Consider the following 18,601-nt stretch of genomic DNA (forward strand, 5'->3'; position numbering starts at 1 on the left):
TTAAAAGTATAAACTACTGTATCTAATCACAACTTGGAAAGATGCAAGGCAACATTTGAACTGCTTTAAACATTTGTATTGTTATATACCCAAGTAAGTTGAAACCCAATTCTTAGATTTAAATGTGTAATCTGGCATTTTCTCTCAAAAATCTCGTCGTCACCATCTTGCACTGAATTTATGGATACTCTGAAGGGCCTATTTTTTTGGGCCTAATTGTTTTACTCCATTGTAAAACAACTCCATTTACTCCATTGTGGCTCTGCAAAAACAAAGAACAAAATTTAAGGCAACATTTCAAAAAGCCTTTGAAATGTGCCACTCTGATGCATTTGGACTTGGAGTGTAGTCTTTGAATGATGCAACCTCTAAATTGGGATGCAGCTATTGTTATTGTTAGTTCTCATCCTTGGTGTGATTGCAACTTTACTTTTTCTTTCTGATATTTTCCATGTTGTTGTTTTTTTCACTATAAAAATGACCCTTGACAGATCCAATATACAGTATTTGTTATGAATGTTATGGGACTGACAAATCAGTAAGCGTTATAAATGAATCTGAATTATGAACATTTTATGTGTCACAAAGCTAAATGACAAACATTTATGGCTACAGTGAACTAATGGGATCATTAAAACAAGAAACTAAAGAAGAAACTGCCATCAGAGCCATCATATAGCTTTGAACAAAATAGATGAATTAATAAATTGTACTTTTAGTGTCATTAGTAGTGAATTTCTGCCTTTCCCTCAGCGTTTCACAAAATAGTTTTAAACACACACACGCACAATTATAATAAAAATAAATGAATAAACAATAGGACAGAATGCAATTTTTGGAGGTTTTTGAGATCCATGGAAAATCACTAGATCTCACGTAGCAGGCTGTTCTCTTTAATGTATTATAATATAATTATGTAGCAATGTAACTGATCCTGAAAATGCGTGTTTTAATTATTGACTTCAGTGAGCTACATGATTTTTCTCTTTTATTGGTGTCTAAAATGACAACTAGTTGCCTTCTTAAGAACTTTAAACATTGTTGGTGATATATCCCCCGTAAATCTCCCACAATTTACATCTATATATTTGCTATGTTTACTGAAAACTTTCATTTGGTTACATAACATACACCATTAGATAACATACAACGGGTATAGAAAAGAATCACCCCCTTTAAAATAATCACATTTTGTTACTTTGCATCCTGAAATAAAGACAGAGACAGTTTTTGTTTTATCCAGCTGTTTTTACTCTGTGCAACTTACAGGTGCTTCTCAATAAATTAGAATGTAAGGAAAAGTTAATTTATTGCAGTAATTCAACTCAAATTGTGAAACTCATGTATTAAATAAATTCAATGCACACAGACTGAAGTAGTCTTAAGTCTTTGGTTCTTTTAATTTATTTTAATTAATTATTTTAATTGAAGGCAAGGAAACCTGGGCTTCCATACCACCGATATGTCTCTACTAGTCTCAGACATCACGCCCATGGACCATTTGCTAAACGTCTGATGCATATGGGACACAAAAGTGAAAAAACACTTCAGGAGTGTCAAAGTCATCATCAGATTGGTTGAATTATACAGGATTTCTGGGAGACATGTGTCGCGTTCATTAACGATCCGCCTGGAAACAAAAATGCTATGGCGCCAAACCCCCTTATGAAAGAAGAACGCGAGTTTACAACTGTGATGACGAGCACTTATCAGGATCAACTAAACGCTGGATATTCAAAAGTATGTGAAATATGAATGTGACAGTTCGCCCCCTCCCAGAATGGTGCGTCCTCGCACCAAGAGAGATAGTCCAGCGGAGGGAGGATGGGGGTTCAGGAGGTGGGCGTGGGGCAGGCAAGGGGCAGGCAATGGAGAGGGAGCATGGAGCAGAGTACCAGGGTGGAGTGGATGGAGGGAGGAGCCAGGGAGGAGCCCGGAGCAGGAGGAGCCAGATGGTGCTCCAGAGGCCAGCCAGGAAGATGACCCACAGTGGAGTCGAAAGCGGTGCCATGGTGGAGGAGGAGCCAACAACACCAGTGGGCTGACTGATAGAGACTGCGCTGGTGGATGAGGAGCCCAAGATGGAGCAGAGCAGCCACAGGGCCAGGGTGACCCAGAGGATCTGGAGGGCCAAGGCGGAGCAGAAGGCTCAGGTGACCAAGGCAGAGGTGGGGCACCGGAAGACCGCTGCAGAGCCGGAGCGACTGAGGATGGAGGTGGAGCCGGAGGAGTCCCGAGGTGGCGGATGGTCGACGACTGACCAAGGTGGAGCCGGAGAGACAGGGGATCCTCATGCCAAGGCGGAGCTGGAGACTGGAAGTCCTGAGGCGAACCAGAGCACCCAGATGGCGCTGACTGAGGGTGAGCTGAAGGGCTGACAGGCACCAGTGGAGATGAAGCAGAGGAACTGACTGGAGGCGGGAGAGGGAGTCTGGGAGGGAACACAGGAAGATCAGGGCTGGACGGAACCAGCGGAGACACAGGAGATCTAGGGCTGGGCGGAACCAGTGGCGACATAGGAGATTCAGGGCTGGGCGGAACCAGCGGAGATACAGGAGATTCAGGGCTGGGCGGAACCAGCAGAGACATAGGAGAACTGGGAGTTACTTCCCCAAACCAGTCTATTAAGTCCATTTTAAAAATGTCCATAAGTTACTCTGTATATGGTCCAGTGACCAGTTGTAGCTCACCCTCAGTAACAGGAGTGTGGGCGGGGCCTCTCTCCAAGCCCTTGATCTCCGCCTGTACTCCCACAATGCATGGTTTTGCCGGCTCACACACCTGGTCAGTCGCACTCTCGAGTCTAAGCTCAGGGGCGATGATTGGCTCTGTCGCTTTGAATAGCACTGGCTCTTTAATCATGGCCGGCTCTTGGTCTACGGCTACGGTGGGCTCTGGTTTTTGCACCGTGCAGCGGGATAACAGCTGGTTGGCCTCTGGTTCAGGAGTGGGGCTGGAGATGTCCTCTTCAGCAGGGCCGACGGTGAATGGAGATCCATTTTTCTCCAGCACCCACTCCACGAAAGTGGCGAAATCCTCTCTGGGACTGTTTGTTGGCAGGCGTGCCTTACACTGCTCGCTCAGGCCATGATAATAAAAAGCACAAATCGAACGGTCTGGGAAGTGGGTAAGGCACGTCAAATCTAAAAAGTCCCTAGTATGGTCCTCCAGCGAATGGTCCTACTGCTCCAGGCATAGGAGTTGGACAGCTGGTAAATCCATACCGGGAGGGGGAAAACAAAACAATAAGGAAAGAAAAATGAAGCTAGACTCACTTTTTCAGTCCGCTATTCTGTAATACGTGTGGGTGTGCAAAGGAAGCGCACGACGAAGGAGATAAGAAATTTTTAATAATACACGAGAGGAAAAAGGGCACATCCAAATCCAAATCCGGGAATCATATGTCAATAGCGGACAAACGGGAATTAAACAGACAGGTTATTATGTCCTGATCCAGGGATTATCTTAATAATAGACTTCACTGTGCTTCTAGTGATTGATAAAGCCTTTTAAATGGTTTTGTATCCACCTGACATGTGCCTGTCCACAACTTTATCCTTTAGATCTTTGACAGTGTCTTGTCATAGTTGATTGTTTGCTTCAGTTGTACTACCAAAGACTGAAATGTTCCAGGAAAGCTCTTTTCATGCTGAGCTAATCAAAATGATCACAGCTGATCACAGTTGAAAGTCAAATGGCTTTGGCTGCATCTGAAAACGCCTTCGGAGGATGCATTCCAAGGTAGAAAGGCATCAAGGCACATCCAAATTCAGTGTTAGCTTCAGTTCCTGTCTCCTGAGATGCCTTCATCTGGCCGTTTTTTGAAGCCAGCACAGATGTATCCTTTGCTGCCTTAGATATCCCACAATCCTGTGCATTCCATTCTGTGAGAGTTAAGCTAACAAAAAAAGATAGGGTCTGAAAGTTGTGGCTGGTCAGTTTGTACAAATTAGCGTTTTTGATCAACGTTTGCAAAAAAACACTGCCTGCAAAGTCACTGCCTCATATGGCAGCGAGGCAGCAAGTCAGCTGCCTAAGGTTTTGGATGCAGCCTTTGTGTGCTATTGATAAGCTGATTAGCTACACCTGACTGAGTTTACAGGACATTTTTCCAACTCAGTGATTTTTTAAAAGTAAATAAGGCTGTATCAAACAAAAACTGTGTCTGTCTTTATTTAAGGCTGCAAAGCAACAAAATGTGATAAAAAAAGGGGGGGGTGATCTTTTCTATACACACTCACTGTATACATCTACAAGGATTAATTTCAGATGAAACCACAACTCACGGCCCTCATGGGGATTGTTTAAATATATAACTGGCTTGTTGAATTTTCATTCTATGTGCAGCATGGCAAAAACCCACAATTTTTCGGCAAATGCACTCTATAATTAGCCCTCCCCTGTGGCGTCCTCATTCATTATTTACGCTGGTGACATCCACTTAATTCCACCTATTACAAAGCTTGTATTGTCTCAAGTACTTTGCCTCTTTTATATTAATGCCCATTCAAGGTCAATTGTTCATGACATTTAAATGATGAGTGCTGTCTGAGTGATATATAGTCACTTAAAATAATGAATTGCACTTTTCTTTTTGGTTTCACAGTAAAAGCTAAAATAAAAATAAATTTTAACCAATTAGAATGTATCCGTTTGTATTGCTTTTTTGTTGTTGTTGTTTGTTTGTTTGTTTGTTTGTTCTTTTGTTTCTTGAGTTTTGAAACTACATATGTTCTGTTGCTTGGTAGAATGGTAATATATCTTTGCAAGATCTCAGAAATGAAAAAAGATAACATGGCTCGAAGCCATGTGACAAACCCTGAACTTTACTTTACTGAAAGAAAATTTTAAGAGCTAATGAAATTAAAGTTGAGCTTGAGCATGAGGTGTAAACCTACTGATATAAAGTCCCTAATGAAAGGATCTAGCGGAATGTGAGTGCTAAAATGTTCTGCTCCTCAAAATGAATGATGCCATCACTCATAGCAGGAAATATGGCTCGGGTGACTGAATGGCTCTTCAACAGACAGAGTCAGATGGCTCCCAACTACTTAAATCTAATTCTGTTCTAGAAATGAGATCAATACACTGCATGAAAAAGACACATAAAAAAGAAGGCTATATCCTCATATTACTTCTCTCCACATTTTTCAATGCAAACAATTCAAAGATACTCAAATATAGATATAGATAGATAGATCCAGTGCATTGTGATTAGCTGAATACCTCAAGTATGTGACGGAAATGTTACCCCCCTTAACACACTGTGATGGCGTCTCCTGGCACGACAAGCCAAAACCAATCAAACCCATTACAAACGAGGAATTTGTTGCATCCAGTGGGAACATAATTACTGATTAGAAAAGACTTATTCTGTGTTTTTATGCACTGCATTGCATAAACATAAAACCATGTGTGCATTTGTGATCAGAGAAATGACAAACAACAAGTGCTACTCTACACTGATTAAAATTTGTGTTTGAATTATCAGTGATAAATTCTTTAAAAAATATAAAAAAATTACTTACAGGCCCATTGTAGGCTATGCAGAACTGCAGGTTCAGGAAACAGTCCTCCATAAAATGCATCACACAGCGTCACACACTGCAGGAAAGGGTAAGCGGCGGCCAGCGGGCAAGAGTGAGGAACGGCCGGTGGATTCGGCGAAGGAGCTGCCGGCAGGCTTGCAGTAACCAAATGTGATGACCCCGGGCTGGACTCCGCTTGGTCCATGGTGAAAGCCGATCCGGAGATCCACAATGCAAAGTTGATGCATGTCCTCAGCGACCAGCATGGACCAGCTCTAGGCATGAAAAAGCGAATATTGTCCTCTTTTGGAAGGCCAAACAAAATAGCTTTGATTACACAATGAAACACCGCATCTCCACAACATGGTGGCGATGACAATATTAAAGTGAGAATAAAAGTTACATCTTCTTTCTTTGCGTGAACATTTCGGCGGTGTTATGCAAATCTTCCTACACAGTGACGTAGACGTGGGGGTGTGTTAGAATGAGCCGTATTAGGATTTCATATATGTCATAACAAAATGATTTATTTACTGACATTTGTAAACCTTTTAATTTACATTAAATAATCATATGTCAATCATTAGGTAATGTTTAGTGAAAGTCGTGACATTTGCCAAGTATGGCAGCCCATACTCGGAATTGGTGCTCTGCATTTAACCCATCCAAGTGCACACACACAGCAGTGAGAAGTGAACACACCATGAGCAGTAGGCAGCTACACTCAAAAAAAAATTACTCTTTAAACTTACATAATTTAATTATGGACAGTGGTTCCACACAATCAAATTGTGTTTTGATAACATTAATGGAATTTTTTGAATCTATGCAAACTCCTTGGGTTGTGACAACACAATTGAATGAGGTAGAATTTATGTGAAATAGTAATGTCCAACCAAATCAATTTATTCACTTTGCTTAACAAGTTAACTGAACATGTTTTGGTTTATTACAATCTAGCCAAATTTGTTTCACTCTATCAACATAAGGAGGTTTGTTTCAAATTACTCATTTAAATTATGGACAGTGATTCCACACAATTAGTTCTAGTTAGTTTAACTTAATATTTTATTTTATATTTAACACACAGTTAAATACAGTTGAAACCACATTACAAAATTACACAAAATAGTAGAAATATCAAACTACTCATTTTCTAATTGGCATTCATGGGTAACCAATCAAACCTTATTCCAGGAGCAGGAACTGGCTCCAGAAATGACTTCTTCAGTATTCCAAATGTGTACAGTACCTGAGTTCAGGAGGGTTGCTCAAGTTCAGTCCATATATCAGTCCCAGCAACATGGTTTTGCAGACTGTAAACTGCTAGGTCCTGAAGAACTGTATCTTTTAAAACTCCAACATCTGCTGGACTGTCTTCAATGACTGCAGCTTCAAATAGATTCCCACGAGTCTTCTGGATCACCTCCTGACTGCTGGCAACGTCTGTATCCTAGAAGTATTTAAAAGGATGGAAAACTCAAATTCTTGTGTATTAACTACAACAAATCAAAACTACAACAAATCATTTATTAACCTTGAAAAAAAAACTCACCATATACTCCATACTGCTAGGGTCTTCATTTGGATACTTCAATTTCATTAGTCTGAAGATGAAAACAACAAAATTTAGCCTTTGTTTTTTGTTTTTTTTCTAAAATTACATGAAAAAAAAAGTCAGTCATTCATCTTCTTATGGGAAATACAGGCAAGCAGTCATAAGCAACAGAACTGGAATGTTCCCAGACCCAGAAACATAGTAAGGACATCAGTAAAACAGTCCACGTGACATCAGTGGTTCAACCATAATTTTACAAAGCTACAAGAATACTTTTTTGTGCAAACAAAACCAAAACAGCGACTTTATTCAACAATTCTTCTCCAAATCGCATCTTCCACCATTATCAACAGCAAGTAAATAATGCATGCGCAAGGTGCTGCTGACCTAGAACACGCATGCACCGAGCCTTGATTACACGCAGAAGAAAGCAATGTTCATGCCTCTTGTTACTCTCCATAATGGCGGCATATGTGATTTGGAGAAGAATTGTTGAATAAAGTCACTATTTTTGTTTTGTTTGCACAAAAACGTATTCTTGTAGCTTTGTAAAAGTGTGGTTGAAGCTTTGATGCCACATGAACTGTTTTAATGATGTCCTTACTATGACTCTGGGTCTGGGAACATTTCAGTTGCATTGCAGCCTTTATGGAAGTTCAGAAATCTCTCGCATTTTCATAAAAATATTAGGGATGCACCGGTTGAGCGGCCATAAATCAGAACCGGACGGTTTTTGCTTAAAATACGCGATTGGTAATCGGCCGGTCTTTGGCCTTTTTTTCGGCCGATTTTTCCGGAAGTGCGCCCGCGTGCTCAGACTACATTGTAATCATTCGCTATCATGTCATTTCTGTGGAAGTTATTTTGAAATCTGTGCACAGGACACAGGCAACCGTTCAGCACTGGAAGTGCAGAGCTACATGTCTGAGGCACAGATAACAGGAGGCACAAAAGAACTTAATAAGAGCCCCTTTCCTGCGCTCACTGAAGTTGTGCGAGCATACTGTACCTGCACAAGCGAAGACAGTGAAGGGATGTTCACATCAACTTCTTGCGTGTTGGATGAGAAACTAAACAGCCTAAACTGCGACAAAACTAAAATACTTTTTTTGTGTGTGTGTGTAAAGTATGACTTGCAAACACATTTGAAAAGCCAGAAGTAAACGTCAGTTCTGCATTAGGGTGATTATTTTTATTTTACCTTAAAATTACATAGACTTAATTTGATGTAAAAATCACCTGCTGTAGCACACTAAAAAAAAAAGTGTTTCATTTATCCAATTAAAAAAAAAATAGGGTAATGATTCACATCTATTTTTTTAACTTGAGACAATAGTTATTTATTTTTCATTGGATCAAGTAAAAAATATAGTTTTCTAATTTTTTTTAATTGGATGAATGAAACACTTTGCATCTTTGTTTTATTCTCACCAAAATTATTTGATTTAAAAATTTATTATATAGAATACTTTTATTTAGTCTCACTGTTAAAGACTTATTTTTTTAAACCAAATTTAAAAACTAAAACAAATACTAAATGCTGATTAAGAAACCTCTTAAGCCCCTTTCACACTGCACGTCGGACCCGGCAAATTGCTGGAACATTGCCGGGTCGCCTTCTGTGTGAAAGCAAACACGTCCCGGGATTGATTCCGGCATTGAACCCGGGTCGAGGACCTAGTAACATTGCCGGGTTCAATCCCGGGACGAGCGCTTGGTGAACAAAAGCCAAATCTAATGCCGTGTCGTAGTGATGACGCACGTTATCGTGCGACTCTTTTACCGGCTGTTTTGAAGGAAGATCAACGTTCACGAAAAGAAAAAAGTGCAAACAGTATGAAGCAGAGATCAGTTAGTTCCTCACTTTCCGCGCTGACGCCGAGATCGTTCGCTTGCTTCAGTGAAAGTATAACGTGCCTAATGTTTTCGACTCGTAAATTACACGTCACGCCCTGATGTCACGTGTCGTTACGGGACCTGTATTTGCCGGAATCGCAGTGTGAAAGGGGCTTGATTGAGCTTTTCCTCAATATTGGACTGTAGAACTATGCAGTTGTTGCCTTTTATTTCACATGGTTACAATTAATCTTTTCATTTAAGGCCAGTTCTATGTAGTTTCATCCCAATTCAAAAACAAAAGCTAAATGCTGATGTCTGTACCATCAAATGTAGGCTACTTACTGTGCAGATACTGTCGTTAATTTCAGACTCTCACGGTTGTTTTCAATAGCCAAAAGCCAGTTTAGCCTATTAAATACCAAATAAACATCTTGTTTATGCATAGTTTACTTCTTTCTTGTTTGTTGCTTAAAGATAAAAAAAATTGTAAATTGGTATCGGAATCGGCCAGTTTTGCTTGTAAAAAATCGGTATCGGCCATGAAAAATCATGATCGGGGCATCCCTAAAAAATATCATAATTTGTGCTCTGAAGATGAATTATGGTCTTACGGGTTTGAAACGACATGAGGGTGAGTAATTAATGACATGTTTATTTTTGGGTGATCTAGCCATTTAAACACACCTGAACCAGCTATTCAAGGTTCTTGGGAATTTTAAAACAAAAAAGTCTTACTAGAAGTTCCAGGCAAGTGTGTTAGATCTAAACTCCACAGAACACTGGCTTTCCTAGAGCAGGTCTGGACACCCCTGCCTTGCATCAAAATAAATTGTTTTTGGGAGGCAAATGCATTCATAATCTGTCAGTTTATAGTAATACCACATATTTTGTATTTATTGTATTAATAAACCTAATCTTATTATATCTGTATTTTTGTCAATTTCCAGTGGCCAGTGAGAGAATAATGTTTTAATACAAGGTTGTGTTGAGTGCAGTTGTTCTTACCTGTGTAGTGAGCACCAAGAGGGTTTCATTATTTGTCCAAGGACTCTTCTTCAGTATGCAAACATCTTCATAAGTTTTGTAGTGCGGATCCAGTTTGGCAAAGATTGTTGATTCTAATGGGCCTATGGTAATTCTGTATGTCTCAAATTCTGCACAAATCTGTAAACACATGAAGTGCAATGTGTTACAAAAAAAAAAAAAAATTTAACAGCAAAAACCAATTCAATTATCAAAATATTAAATGATTTATGATTGAGTGATGAATAGTGTCATGTTTACCATTCCAAAAGGGAGGACCTGATTATCAGGAGCATTTGTATAATGTGAACAGCTCAGAGTAGTGTCCGGTTTAAAGTCATTGTATGACCACACGGCCATGTTCATAAACAAATCTTCAAATACTTTCACTGTGCTAAGCCAGGGCTCTCCAAACTTGATTCGAGAACCGAGGAGCTGATGATACTGGACATGCGTGAATCAGCATGAAGCCGACTGACTCTCAGCGCGTCTGAACAAAACTGATTCTTTTGGTGATTGATTCTGAACTGATTCTGTGCTAATGTAATGAGCGCGGGTAAACCGAGGGGCTTGAATGAAGGGCAATCTGGCGAAACGTAAGTTCATTTAATAAGTGGATCATGGTTTCTGCGTTGATGACACCTAATTTATTTACTTTATATCTTCAAGACTTAAATCCTCGTATGCACATTATAGCTGTTACTGTATTTGGGTGCGTTGTTGCAAAACTTAATAGTAAACTTTTCATGATTATAAGGCTTTTAACTGACTAAAGTTATGATTACTGACTTTATATATTTGAATGTTTGATAGACGTGACGCCATTACGTCTATCTTGAGCCTCAGAAGAGAAGCAAAAAGCTTTTTTTTTCACCCTAACTGAAATTATGCATTTAAAATTCGAAAACAATTCAAATTTTGATCATATTTAAGTAAAAAATTCAAATTTATTTTTTTCAGCTATTTTGACAGCCCTAGGCGATTCAAGCCCGAAACTGTATGAGACTGAATGCCGGCTGAATTCACATTTCTGTTGTAAAAAGAGAAACATTGTGAAGAAGTATTATTTGCTGTTATGCGTGTTTGTCCCGAAGCTGCAGTTGCTGTGTGATGCCTGTTCAAAAAAAAAAAAAAAAACCTGGACGCGCTCCGAGAAAAGGTCGTTAAAATCATTTTCTTATTTTCGTTTTCGAAACTTGTGTTGGTTGATTCGTGCTTGATTCATGCAATAGATTTTCGAAAATAAAGTGACAGTCGACACGGTCACGGTTTTAGACTAAAGAGGAGAAGGGATGGGAAAAGATCTGGGCAGTTTTTCCTTTGTGCCAAGTTAAAGCGGTGTCGAGCTGTTTTAATGAATGTTTTAGATGTATTATGGTGCCCGAACCCGTATGACTTTGAACAGTGACTGACCGCGAACATTTAGTTTACTGCAGCCGCAGCCATCATTACCAAGCGCGAACCGTTGACTCTGACAGTAAATGAGAGTCTGAGATGAAACGAACGCACAGACCACAGTGTGACATCCGTGTAAATACAGATGACGTCACAGGTTTTTTTTTTATTATTAAATAAGATAGCCTTCATTTGTATGTAGGCCAAGGCAATTTATATATTTACAATACTTACTTAAATATAATTAATAGTATTTTATTGCGTTTGTATTAGTTGTTTGAAGAGTAAAAAAAATAATTGGTCGGTCTTAACGCAAATTTACAATCGGCAAGTCGGTCGGACTAAAAGCAAAAAAAATAATAATAATTGAGTCGGCGCTAAATTGACAGGGTCGGTCGGGTTACGGCAAACAAGAATATTTTTAAGGATGGCCTTAACACAAGAAAAAACTTAGATTTTCTTACCTGACTGGTACCTGCTCTCCTCTGCGCAGTCATCAGATGCGTTGGAAATCGTCACTTCCGTTTTTTGTTTTTTTTTTGAATGACGAAATGAAACCCTTTACGTTAGTTTAATGATTGATAATTAAGTAAAATTTAAAATGAAACAGTTTAAGTTGATTAAGCACAATACAATTGTGTTTTGGCGGAAAACTAAATATATTTGTGTTGTTTTAACAAAACATATCTGTGTAAAATGAACAGTGCCACAAATCCATTTTTTTGAGAGTATTTATCCAGTACCCGGGGAGCAACTGGGGGTTCAGTGCCTTGCTCAAGGGCTACGGGCATCGAGGGTGGATGAGAGCACTGTTCATTCACTCCCCCCCACCTACAACTCCTGCCGGCACCAAGACTCAAACCAATGACCCTCTGGTAACTAGTCTGGCTCTCTAACCATTTGGCCACAGCTGCCCCCTTTAGTAAGTTTATTAGTAAACATTAACAAGAAATGTATCACTTATAAAGTGTTTCCAACTGGATGAATTTAAAATATAAAACCTGACATCAAAATATAAAAATAAAATCTAATTCAAAATATTAATAAAAGCTATAATAGTGTTTACATAATACTTAATTGACAGGTTGTGGGAGACCATTTTGTATATATGTGTAAATTTAAATGACTGAAATCTTTGAGGGTCAGACAATCGTTCTCACAGTTTGTCTGAAACCATTTATTATGTTTCGGTATTAATTTTAAAGACACTAATGAGTAATTTTTTTTGTTTACTGTACTGTAACTTAGGTTTTTGTTTTTGTTTTTCTTCACAGATTTTCTTCCTAGTTTGGTGAGTGTTTGGACTTTGGTTATAACCTTAAAAAAAATCTTACTTGGATTTAATATGGGAAAGGCAGACAATAAACACATCCCTCCAGTGCCCTGTACTGAAATGACACATGAGGAATCCTTATCTACTGCATAATATATCTGACAGCATAAGTCCCTGATATAAGACAGTTGCTGGGGGAAGGGAATGGTAGCACAGTAATGTTTTTGTATTGTTTGATGCGGTGATGTGTTTTCATGAAGTTTTAAGGTCTTTCTCATAGTGAAGTAACAAGAACAATTCAGCTCCCAGATGTCTCAACTGCACTCTGTGTTGCTTACATTGTGTGGGAGGTTGTAAATGATAAAAGCCATGGCAGGTGGGCTTCTCTTTGAAGCCATCGATAGACCCAACAGCCAAACAGCACTCAAAACTTTCCAGTCCCCCATAACAGATGTTGGGCCAAGAACAGGGAATTATGGTAAGTGATGCATGCAAAAGGCAACAAAACAACCACACAATTAACCAAACATCATGCTAAACTTGTCTCTTAGTAAGGTAATCCAGTTGGAATAAATCAAAACAGACTCAGCTATCGGGAAATATAGACAGTGAGCAGCAAACCGCTGATGCCCATTATTGATCCAATCAAAGCAAACCACATAAATGCAGGGCTTGAGCTCCAATGGTTGACCGTTAACTAGTGTGGTGGTTTAACTGATTCAGTGATCAAAGATTTAATAGAAATGTCAAGTACAGTGCAATGCTGACTGCAAGCAAAGGCTGCACCTTTCAGCACTCACCAAGATGTGTGCCTCAGTCAAATGTTAATAGCTATTCAGGACTTGGCTACTGCAAATCCCCTTCATCAGAATGGAAATTGCCTTGCAACTTTTTAATGGGTTTATAGGGCTTTGTTGCATATAAATGGCTTAGGTAATCAATAACAATATGTTCTTGTTGAGTCACACGCGAGATCACAATCACACACAATCTCTATCAGCAAAGACATGCATTTTAAAGTCATTTTCATTGGGAAGATAAAGCCTTTTCAATAATTCTCCACTTACACTATAGAATCTGATCTTAATGTACACATCATTACAACAGTTGTTTCTGTCTCCCTCACTCTCTCTTATAAACACATTTACCCATTCCAGCATTATATAATAATGAAAACTAAACATAAATGATCAATTCCATAGAAAACATTATAGGAAATGTATGTTCCACAAAAGAAAGTTTCTCGTACAGGTTTGCAACAACAAAAAATAAATCCATCCTCATGTGATCTCATGTCAAACTTGTAATAATCTTTAGTTAAAAAGATTGCAAAATGATTTGACAGTTCGAGTTTGCTCATATACTTAAATGTACAACTTCTATTCCCCTTGATGAAAGTCAACAGATTTTTCTAATTAATCAAATTCAGACTGTGCATTTTTTTTTCTAAGGCTAACTCCAACCACTGTTGCAACCTAACCAGGATTTAATCTAGGATATATCAAGAAGAATGCATTTTCTCTGATTTTCAATGATACAAAAGTGAATATAGGAACTGGGACTGACATACACAAAAACAGACAAAATGTACCATGATGATCCATTTGATTAATCCACTGTATCCCAAGTATTCTGACGCCATGTGAAAGGTTTTCAAATCTGGTACATTCAAATCTGCTGTCCTCTTTACAGGCACAAGAAATTCAAGTAAATTTGAATGCAAGAGATTTGAAAGCTATCATACGGTTTCAGAGAAGACTTGGAACACAGCACGACTCGAAACTAGTCGTTTTTGCAGTCTAGCCCCAGTTCTCATGCAATATGCATAAATAAAATGGTATGAAATGATGGAGAATAAACAACAGTGTCTTTATGTGGCTGTATAATTTGACCTAAAAGATATGTTTCAATAGAGAGTGCAGAAAAATTGCATGAGCTGCTACTGTTAATTGCAGCATTTGTATTGTGTAAATCAATAGTGTTTGAATATCAAATTTAGCAATAAATGAGACTTAACTTTAAGGTGATAAGCATTATTAGTTAGTAATCTTTCAAATGATTGGAGTCGATGTATGCTCATGTGGAAGTAGGCTATTGCTGCTCATTCAACATGCACACGATCTGAACTCTGATCTGAAAAGACTTGCGAGGAAAAAGACTAGGATATGGTCCTCATCTTAGTCCTCCTAAGAGGTCAGTAGAAGGCAACATTTATTTAGTTATTTCTGTAAGAGAGGAAAAGTCAGTAGGCTAACCGTCAAATACTAGGCTATTAAAAAAATTACAGTGTTACGTAAGCGGCTTTACTGTCACTTAATTTAATTCAGGCGGATGCATGTTTGAAAACGATCATGATCTTTTTGCGCTTTTTTTGTTGTTTATTTGTTTACTAAATGGCAATTACAATTACCCATGCTTACTATTCTATTGTATGTTTAGCAACATTAATATAGGTTATGATTATAAAAATATATATATATTTTTTTTTTTCTAAGACATAGAACTTAACAGTGGTTCCCATTATGGACAACAGGTAGACAGCTCACTAGGTCTGTGTATAGGCTAGGTATCTGACAGGTTCACCTGGTTAAGCAGATGTCCAAATGTTCTCGCGGCTGAGTGTCCTTTAGGACCCAGCGGAGAGCTCAAGTGCGCGGCTTTGAATATGCTTCATTCCCTCAAACTTACATTTGGAGATGATCGCTTTCAGCAGGTTAGTTGTTCTCTCCCGGGCAGGGTAGGTAAGCGCTGGCAGCAACTGAATTCAACTGGAGGTTTTGCTGTCATAACTCGCATTTTGCCGGCTGAGTGTCATTACAAGGACTTTTATTGTCAAAGGCTGGAGTTCTTATAAGTAAAGTATGTCCACCTTGCCGATGAACATTTGACAGACGTGTATGAGAACATGTGCACTGCGTTCAGTCAGCTGATGTGGAGTAACATTTCTGGGACCTGATCTGATCAGTAAAGACCGGATTCATTCACTGGATGTTTTCTGTCTGGAAAACTGTCAAGGTGGGTTATTTTTGTCGCTCGCATGTTGCATGAGTCTCTAATCATCATAATCCATGTACAGCTATTACCTCAGAATATCTGGAGGAGATCAATTGAGGCAGGTTTAAAAACTTACTGTTTAATATGACCATGTCTATGTCTAATTATGTCTAATTAGTTATTTTATTTCAGACACCTCCAATCTGTCAGTTAATCTATATATATATATATATATATATATATATAGCTCGGCTTCATCCAAATTTAGATCTATATTTCCCTGTAAAATGCACAGTTTGCCTGTTCTTACAATTATAGCCATTATTTTTGCTTTCTGCTTTAAAGGAAGGCATATCGCACATTGACTTTGTAATTCGCATAACTTGACCAAAAGCTCATATTATTTCATTACCTTTCCACGCCTCTTGCGCACGAGCGTTCCAGGTGCGGTTTGGACAAATCATTTTGTCTCCAGAAGAAAGCGTTTTGTCTAGTGCTTGTAGTTAACTAGTAACCTGGTGCTCTTTTTCTCCTTAACGCTCTTAAAAATAAAGGTTTCAGTAATAATAAAAATAAATAAATAATAACATTTAAAATATTTTCCTGATTCAGAAAAAATAAATAAATAAAAAATAAAGAAATATAAATTATATATATATATATATATGTAATATATATATTTTTATTCTGTACTTATCTAAATTATGAATATGTACACATGCTTTTAAGAACTCAGAAACTATTGTACAGGACTGAAGAACCTCAATGATACATCAAGATTTTATTTTAAGATATTAATCTTTAAAGAACCATATATTCAACTCAAGAAGCTTATGAGAAGGACATATCAAAGCACCATGTAAAAAAATATATATATTTTAATAAGAGTAACTGTCCATTAATCATAAATGTCTAAACCTTATAGGACATTTTAATAAAATCAACAAAAATAAATAAAATAATAATAATTTAATAAGGGATGATTACCAATAGATCACATTTCAGCCCTTTACCAATTATTAATTCATTGGCATTTGTTTCCCTCTTAACTGATGCTCAACACAGATATGTTACTTCAATGGAGTTAATTGAAAGGACATGACTCTGTGTTGCTCTCAGCAGTGTGGACGGTACGGACGGTGTGTGTGTGTGTGCGTGTGTGTGTGTGTGTGTGTGTGTGTGTGTGTGTGTGTGCGTCAGAGCACGCAAACCATTTAGGAAAGAGGCATTTAATTATATATGTTCCTCTGGTATGTGGTGAATATGGTCGGACGGAAAGCAAGTGATAGGCTGATTGGCATTACTCATGGAAATATTAATGCATTCTTACATGTTTGGAAGAATATGCCAAATGCTTTTAATATGTGAAGCTTTCCTGCTAAGTTTAGTGGCTTGCTTTCTATAAAAAGAAGATTTAGATTTGAAACATACACACCTAAACATACACACCTTTCATTGGCAACTATGGTTCCATGAAGAATGTCAACAGAACCATTGCACTAAAGGTTCTTTGCAGTTGAAAAGTTTCTTTAGATTATTAAAATATTCTTCAGAATAATAGAGGAAAATAGCATTTTATTGTAAGTTTCTTTTGGGAACCCGAAAAAGTTCTTTGGCATGACTGTGAAATCCACCAATTTTATGTTTTATTTTTAAGAGTGCAGATATGCTTGATTCTTTTTATTTCATTCCGACATAATTAACACCACAGCAGATGCTAATCTGTCAGTTCAGAAGCTTCACAACCTTAAAAAAGATTACAGGGTGCAAAGTTGTTAGAGCTTGTTTCAATTTCAGCACCTGAACAGCTCGAGTCCCATTGCGCACAAAGCTATCATGTAAAGCATGTGATAGTGTGTGTGTTTGAGAGGAAGAGAACAGCGCAGAGGGGGTTAAAAAGCAGGAATGATCAAAGCATGTCAGCAGTATTGACACTGTGAGGGACAACAAGTTTAGTGGAAAGACCACTGAAAAAATAGAAGTATTCGCAGTGGGTTTACAGGATACCTGAAAAGCTGTAACCATCGTGAGCCATGTGCTATGAGTGTCTACTGACTTAAAACACTTTGGTATGTTCAGGGGTTTCAGTGTTTTCAGTGGTTCTGAGAGAAAAAAAGTAAAAAAAAAAATAAAAATACCCAAGCCACCACTTCACTTTTTTACGTGTGTCATATGAGACACTTGTGAAACATTTATGGTCCTTTTTCAGAGCAAAATATATTATTTTTCTGCTGTTGGAATTCAGCATCAATTAATTATTTTTTTTTTTTTTATCTCTGTTCATCATTTAAAAGATTCTAATTTTTCTATGGAATTTGCCCCTCTTGAAGGGATCACTCGCCCAAAAAGTGAAAGATCAGTGGTCATTTGTTCACCCTTATCTTTCCAAACCTGCATTATTTCTTCTGTGGAATACAAAAGATGTTCTGAGGAATGTACTGCAGTGGTCGATCTTTTTCATACAATTAAAATGAACGATGACTGAATCTTTCAAGAAAGAAAAAAAAAAGATCCAACAAGTACTTTTTTGCTACAAGAAGTATCATAAAAGTACTTAATAAAAACTCAAATTTCAGTAGTTATTTCACTGATAATCTTTCCCTCGATAGAGCTTCAAATTATAATTTTGTGTTCCACAGAAGAAATTCAGTCATATGTTTTGGAACTTGAGGTTTCATCATCCATGAATTATAAAATTTATTTTTTGGGTGAATTATTCCTTTGAGATTAGGTAGTGATCTAGGCATAAATTAAATAAAAGATATCTATCTATCTATCTATCTATCTATCTATCTATCTATCTATCTATCTATATATATATATATATATATATATACTAACATTTAGGTGTTATGACAGATAACTGACTCTCCTGACTTGAGGTCCTGACTCTCTGTGGTCATTAAAAATCCCATGGCACTTCTCATAAAGAGTAGGGGTGTAACCCTGGTGTCCTGACCAAATTGCCGCCACTGGCCCTTGTCTATCATG

At 37.9% G+C, this 18,601-nt stretch overlaps 1 protein-coding gene across 1 annotated transcript in view; it reads left to right on the forward strand.

Moving 5' to 3' along the window:
* The first annotated feature begins 15,323 nt into the window (after positions 1–15,323).
* The window catches only part of LOC132154238 (netrin-G1-like), a 62,345-nt gene continuing 59,067 nt past the window's right edge, over positions 15,324–18,601 (forward strand). Inside the window, exon 1 of the mRNA XM_059562813.1 lies at positions 15,324–15,631. The gene's annotated coding sequence lies outside the window, so the exon portion shown is untranslated. The remainder of the gene's footprint in view (positions 15,632–18,601) is intronic.

This window comes from Carassius carassius, chromosome 12 (genome assembly GCF_963082965.1).
Source record: "Carassius carassius chromosome 12, fCarCar2.1, whole genome shotgun sequence".
Lineage (NCBI taxonomy): Eukaryota > Metazoa > Chordata > Actinopteri > Cypriniformes > Cyprinidae > Carassius > Carassius carassius.